The sequence below is a fragment of the Apus apus genome, unplaced genomic scaffold, assembly GCF_020740795.1.
Source record: "Apus apus isolate bApuApu2 unplaced genomic scaffold, bApuApu2.pri.cur manual_scaffold_44_ctg1, whole genome shotgun sequence".
Lineage (NCBI taxonomy): Eukaryota > Metazoa > Chordata > Aves > Apodiformes > Apodidae > Apus > Apus apus.
The window spans coordinates 79,175-86,041 of NW_026248853.1; positions in this window are offsets into that span (position 1 = coordinate 79,175).

Genomic DNA, 6,867 nt, shown 5'->3' on the forward strand with positions numbered 1-6,867 from the left:
CCAGCCCTGCAGCCTCTGCCCCAGCCGGGCAGGACACAGCCTGGGCCCCAGCCCAGGAGGCCATTGGCAGGGTTGTCAGCGGGCGCTGGGGACCCGTCCAGCAGCCGGTGGCACCGCGGGACCGGGCGGGCAGCTCGGCCAGGGCAGCCGAGGGTGGATGGGCCCCTGGGGCTCGGCCCCTGCCCGCTGCCCCCCGTGCTCCTCGGGCCACAAGAGCTGCCCACAGGGCCCCCGTGCCAGCTGCCCTGGGCAGGGAGGCAGGGGCAGGAGGCCGGGGAGCAGGGGCAGAGCACCAGTTGACATGCACCATGGGCCAGCCCAGCATCCAAGAGCAGCGGGTGGGTCCTGGAGCTGCTGGGGAACATCTGCCTGTCCAGCTGGTGCAACTGGAGGTGCAGCAGAGGAGCCGTGGGGCCTGCAGAGAGCAGAGCCTGGAGCAGCCCAGCAGAGCCACCCTGCTCCAGCAGCAGGACATCCTGGAGGAGAGGCAGCTTCAGCAGCAGGGTGAGAAGTGGCATTTCTCCCTGGTGCAGTCTGTGCAGCTCCATGTCAGATCCAAGCAGGTGGGTGCCAAGGAGGACACGGGTGGGGCCAGGACAGGGTGATGGAGCCTCCCTCTGCCTGGAGTCAGCTGCTGCTCTGCAGAGCTGCAGCCCCATCATCTCCTGCACCCCTGCCCCAGCAGCCACTGCTGGCAGGTCCCCAGCAGGCATCTGGTGGTGGGAGCCAGGCTGCCTTTGCCATCGTTCCTGTGCTCTCCTTCCAGGTCTGCAAGGCGAGCTTGAACCTGCACCAGCCAGAGATCACAGGCAGGGAAATCCTGAAGGCTGCCACGGGCAAACTGGACACATTGGAGTGGCTGGAAGCTCATGGACCCAGAAAGCATCTGGTGGGGGCAGCAGGGAGGAGGGTCCTGCCAGTGCCAGTGGACAAGCCAGGGGCCTTGACCCAGGTGGAGGAGGAGGAAGATGACAGCAACCAAGAGCTGTCTCAAGAAGATGACATCAGTAGCTACAACATTGGTGTCAAGCCCTTGTCCCCAGAGCTCTTTCAGGAACCCCACACTGGCTCCCAGGAGAGACCCAGCCCACCCAGCACAGAGCCTGCAGGAGAGGAATCTGGTGACCAGCAGAGCCCACTTTCTAACTCAGTGTGGATCATAGAGGCTGAGCCAGGAGCTTCTGCCCTGGCCAGAGCTCTTGAGGAAGAGGAGCACCAGGTGCCTGTGGCTCCTGTGGTGCAAGAGAAGGACAAAAGACCATCTCCTGTATTCAATGAGCAGGACACAGCAGCAGAGGCAGAGAGTGAGGAACCTGCCCTGCACAGCTCCTCACGTAATCACCTGTCTCTGCTGGACATCGTCCTGCAGAGCATCTCAGATGATGACCTGTCTCTGCCAGACACAGCAGCAGAAGAAAAGCAGGAGGAACCTGCCCTGCAGAGTATCTCAGCTGATGACCTGGCTCTGGTGGACACTGACCAGGTCCCTGTGGGCAAGGTGCCAGGAGAGGCTGTGGTTGTGAGCCATGGACCTAGCCAGCAGGACACAGCAGCAGAAGAGCACAAGAAACGTGCCTGGAAGAGCACCTCAAATGATGACTTGTCTCTGCTGGACATGGTCCTGCAGAGCATCTCAGATGATGACCTGGCTCTGCTGGACACAGCAACAGAAGAAAAGCAGCAGGAACCTGCCCTTCAGAGCTCCACAGATGATGACCTGGCTCTGCTGGGCACCCACCAGCTCCCCGTGGGTGAGGTGCCAGGCAGAGTGACCTGCTCCCAGACCCCCAAGGGGCTGCCAGGGCTGCAGCAGAGGCACCAGGTGAGGGACGGGGTGGGCAGGAGAGGCTGGGGGTGGGATGGGGCTGCAGGGCTGCCCTGCCAGCTCTAGGGGCTGTTCTGGGGGCTGCCGGGAGGTCCCGGCAGCAGGAGCTGTCCCAGGGGGGACACAGGGGCTGGGGGGACAGAGGCCACACTCACCCAGCCTCTCTGCTCTGCTTCTCTTGCAGTGGGACATCCTGGCACGCAGGCTGGCACAGCGGGACACCGTCCGCCGGGTGTCCCTGCCCCTGGTCCACAGGCCGTCAGGGGCATCCTGTGGTGAGCTGGGCAGAGCCAGCAGGGAGGGGAGCTGGGTGGGCCCTGCCAAGCCCACCCCCACAGCCTCTGCCCCAGCTGGGCAGAGGACAGCCTGGCACCGGCTCCGTGAGGCCATCGTCAGGGTGTTCTCTGGGCACTGGGGGCCCGGCCGGCAGCTGGTGCCACAGCAGGAGGTGGCCAAAAGCACGTTGCCCCACAAGTGCCAGCAGTGCCCTGCATGTCGGGACAATGGGGAGGATGACTGTGGAGATGACAGCGACCAAGAGGAGGCTGAATGGGACAGTAGCAGCATCTGCACCATCTGGGCCAGCCCCTCAGCCAAGAAGTCACCTCAGCACCCCCATGCTGTCTCAGAGGAGTTACCCAGCCCACCCAGCAGGTCAAGCTCAAGCACAGAGTCTGCAGGAGAGGAAGATGGTGATGAGCAGAGCACATCTTCTGAGTCAGCATGGAGCAGCGACGCTGAGCCGGGAGCTTCTGCCCCTGCCAGAGCTCTTGGAGCTCTTGAGGAAGAGCGGCACCACATGCCTCTGGTTCTGACCATCAGACCCATCACCTCCTTGGCAGCACAGGAGGATGCAGCAGCTCCTTCCTCACCTCCAAGCCCTCGGGCAGCCCCTGGCACAGCCCCCCCTGCCCCAGCAGCCCAGCAGCAGGCAGCAGCTTGCCCGCTGCCCGCCCAGGCCCTCGCCTGCCGCTCTCCATCCCCCGCAGCCATCGCTGTGCTCCCGCGGGCCCCGTCCCGGCAGCACGGACCCTCCCTCTTCAGGAGGGCGCTCTGGGCTCTGGGCAGGGCTTTCCACTCCTCCCGCGGGGCCAGGCAGCACCAGCAGCACAGATCAGCAGCCCCTGCCAGGGCCCGCTGGGGAGGCTGCTGGCCCTGAGCCTGCGCAGCAGCCGGAGGAGGCAGGCGAGGGGTGGGGGCACAGCCAGCGTGTCCTGCTTTGAGCCAGGATGGAACCCATTTTCCTTTTACTGGGGTTTTTTCCTTCAGGGAGCTCTCCTTGAACTGGCAGCAAGTGTTCCAGCTGATGGGCTGATAACACTGGAACATTTATGTTACTGCTGAGACATCAAGGTCTCCTCGCTCTGCTGCCTCAGGGATGCTGCTGAGAGCAGAGGAGTCAAGGAGGGGACCCCACAGGGAGGGGTGGGCTATACAGGCAGCAGATTGACCAAAGTGTTCCATTCCATAGATCTGCGTGAGGGGGTTGTGGAAATCAAGCCCCTTCCTGCTTCTTCTCCCCTTCTCTCCCATCTGTGGCTGGCATCCAGGGATGACTCTGTCCGTCCATCCATCCATCCATCCCCGTTGATCCCCAGGCCTGTGCATCCCAGCCACTCATCACTCTCCCCTCATCTCCTGGCTGCTCTGCCCTCTCTCCGGCACCTCCAGGACTTTTGGGGCTGCTCACAGCTCAGGAGACACTGCGGGAGCTGCTGGGGGGAGGCAAAAGGGATTTGCACGTTCTTGAACACATTTGTACATATTTTCTTTTCTCATTAGTGTGTAATTAAAGCTGACTAGTTTAGTTTTCAATCCAGAAAAGTCTCTCTCCATAACTTTATCTCTCCTTCCCTACCTGGGCAGGGGATCGAGAACGTTGTTGTCTCTGGCTTAAGTGCCGATCCTGAGTCAAATTGTGACAGATATTAGAAAAATTTCTTCACAGAAAGAGTGGTGAGGCCTTGGAACAGGCTGCACATGGACGTGGTGGAGGCACCATCCCTGGAGGTGTTCAAAAAACGAGCAGACGTGGTGTTTCAGGAGATGTTTTAGTGGTTGGGTGTTGTAGGGTGGATGGTACTGACCACGTAGAGGTGATCGCTGCTTCCAGGAATCACAAGGGCAGCTGGAGCCCTTATGTGGTGAGCAAATGTCTTGTGCATCACTCTGTCTTGTCTTTTCTTAGTATTACTGGTATTGCTGTTTCTTCAGGCCTTCTCTTGTCGAGGGAGGGGACTCTCCCCCTCTGCTCTGCTGTGGGAAGACCCTCCCTGCAGTGCTGTGTTCAGTTCTGGGATGCCCAAGACCAGAAGGGCATGGAGCTCCTGGAGGGAGTCCAGAGGAGGCCACAAAGATTATCGAAGGGCTGAGAGAGTTGGGGGTGTTGAGCCTGGAGAAGAGAAGGTTCCAGAGGGACCTTGGAGCACCTTCCAGTGCCTGAAGGGGCTCCAGGAAAGCTGGGGAGGGGCTTTTTACTAGGGTATGTAGTGATAGAGTGAGGCACAAGGGGGTTAACCTGGAATAGGGAAGATTTAGGGTGGACATTAGGAAGAAATTCTTTGATGTGAGGGTGGGGAGAGCCTGGCCCAGGTTGCCCAGGGAAGCTGTGGCTGCCCCATCCCTGGCAGTGTTGAAGGGCAGGTTGGATGGGGCTTGGAGCAGCCTGGGCTGGTGGGAGGTGTCCCTGCCCATGCAGGGGGGTTGGAACTACATGATCTTTAAAGTCCCTTCCAACCCAAACCATTCTGTGATTCTATGATTACATCTGACACAAAATGTTCAGGTTTTGAAAAAAGGGGACTTTTCTTCAGTTATTGCCTAGATTATGGGTTTTTTAGGTAGGTTTAGACTCATGACAAGATCTACATCCAGGATTTGATTGATTTGGCCACAGAGAGAATCTGTCGTTGTCTGAGATTCCCTGGGGTAGCTTGGAAAGATGACACTGGGGCTCCTGGAGCCCTTCTGGAGCATGAGGTTGTCACTACAAGAAGTACCTCTGGTCGTATCAGTTGAGATAACTTTGTTCTCTCCGTTGACTGGGAGTGACTAGTGACGAGACCACTGGAGCGGTCACAGACACCTGCACTGCTTCTGTTGAGTTGGGCCATTCTCATCCGTTTCTTCAGCTAATCCAGGGTAAACCTCACGTTCCCTGGAGGGGTTGGAAAGGAGATGTGGTTCAGTGGCTGAGGGACACTTTAGGAAGCCACTGCAACAGGTCAGGAAAGTGCAAATGTGGCCAACCAAACCCAAGGTGTTTCAATGGTACCAGTCACTGCTCCCCTGTACCACTTGAGAAAGCTTGACAGCAGAGTGTGACTTGAGGGGCAGTGGATTCAAACCTGAGCACAGGAAGTTCCACCTCAACACGAGGAAGAACTTCTTCCCTGTGAGGGTGACAGAGCCCTGGGACGGGCTGCCCAGAGAGGCTGGGGAGTCTCCTCTGGGCAGGGGGCTTCCCAGCAGGGATCTGGGATCTTCTTGGACCCTCCAGTATGGAGCTGGGACCTCCCAGTTTGGAACTGGGACCCCACTGTCAGCCCAGACCCTCCCAGTAGGGGCCCCACACCCCCCTCCCCATGGTGTCCCAGCACCCCCAGTGTCCCCGCTCACCCAGCTGCACCAGGGGGGTCCCCTGTGTCCCCAGGGGTCCCCACTGCTCTGCGGGGCCGAGGAGGAGGAGCACGGGAAGGACCTTCATCTGCCCAGAGCTGGGGCAGCAGGGGGAGGGTCCATCCAGCTGGCCCCCACCCTCCAGCCCTCCAGCCACCTCAACCCTCCAACCACCTCAACCATCTCCAATCACATCCCCATGTCCCACCAGTGCTCCCAGTGTCTCCCAGTGCTCCCAGTCTCCCCATGTCTCCCCATATCCCTCAGTGCCCCCCAGTGTCCCCAGTCTCCCCATGTCCCCCCAGTGTCCTCCAGTGCCCCTCAGTGTCCCCAATCTCCCTATGTCCCCCCAGTGTCCCCCAGTGCTCCCAGCATCCTCAAGTCCCCATGTCCTCCCAGTGTCTCCAGTGTCCATGTCCCCCCAGTTACCCCCAGTGTCCCTCAGTGTCCCCAAGTCCCCATGTCCCCCCAGTCTCCCCAGTGTCCCCCAGTGCCCCAGACTCACCGGGGTGCCATGTCCCAGTTGGTGGCCACACTCTAACTGGTGTCACTTTATCCCCAGGGAGGGTGGTGGTGGTGGTGGGGGTGTCAGGTGGCACCTCTCAAGAGCCCCGGGCACTGGGAGGGACTGGGATGGACTGGGATGGCCTGAAGGTACTTGTGGGGGAACACTGGGATGTACTGGGAGGGACTGGGTCATACTGGGAGGGACTGGGATGGCCTGAAGGTACTTGTGGGGGAACACTGGGATGTACTGGGAGGGACTGGGACACACTGGGGGACACTAGAATGGCCTGGGGGGACTGGGATGGCCTGAGGGGGCTTGTGGGGTGGGACACTGGGGGGGGACTGGGACATACTGGGAGGGACTGGGATGGCCTGAGGGCACTTGTGGGGGGGACTGGGATGAACTGGGGCAGACTGGGATGTACTGGGATTGACTGGGAACACTGGGAGGTCATAGCGGAGAGGACTGGGAGTAACTGGGTGAGACTGGAAGGGACTAGAGAGACTGAAGGTTGACTGGGGGGGGACTGGGATGAACTGGGAGGGAACTGGGGACACTGGGAACAGGACCCAGGCATCCGGGTCTCCCCTCCCCCAAACTCCCTGGGGGGGACCCAGGCGTCCGGGCTCATGCCAGGGCTGTGACGTCATCTATTGACTGAATGAGGTCACCGGGGCTGGGGGGGGGGGGGGGGGGGACAAGAGCCCCAGACATCCTGGAGGGGGACCCAGGCATCCAGGGGGGACCCAGGCATTCGGGGGGGACCCAGGCGTTCGGGGGGACCCAGGAGTTCAGGGGGGGACCCAGGCGTTCGGGGGGGACCCAGGAGTTCAGGGGGGGACCCAGGCGTTCAGGGGGGACCCAGGCGTTCAGGGGGGAACCCAGGCGTTCGGGGGGGACCCAGGAGTTCAGGGGG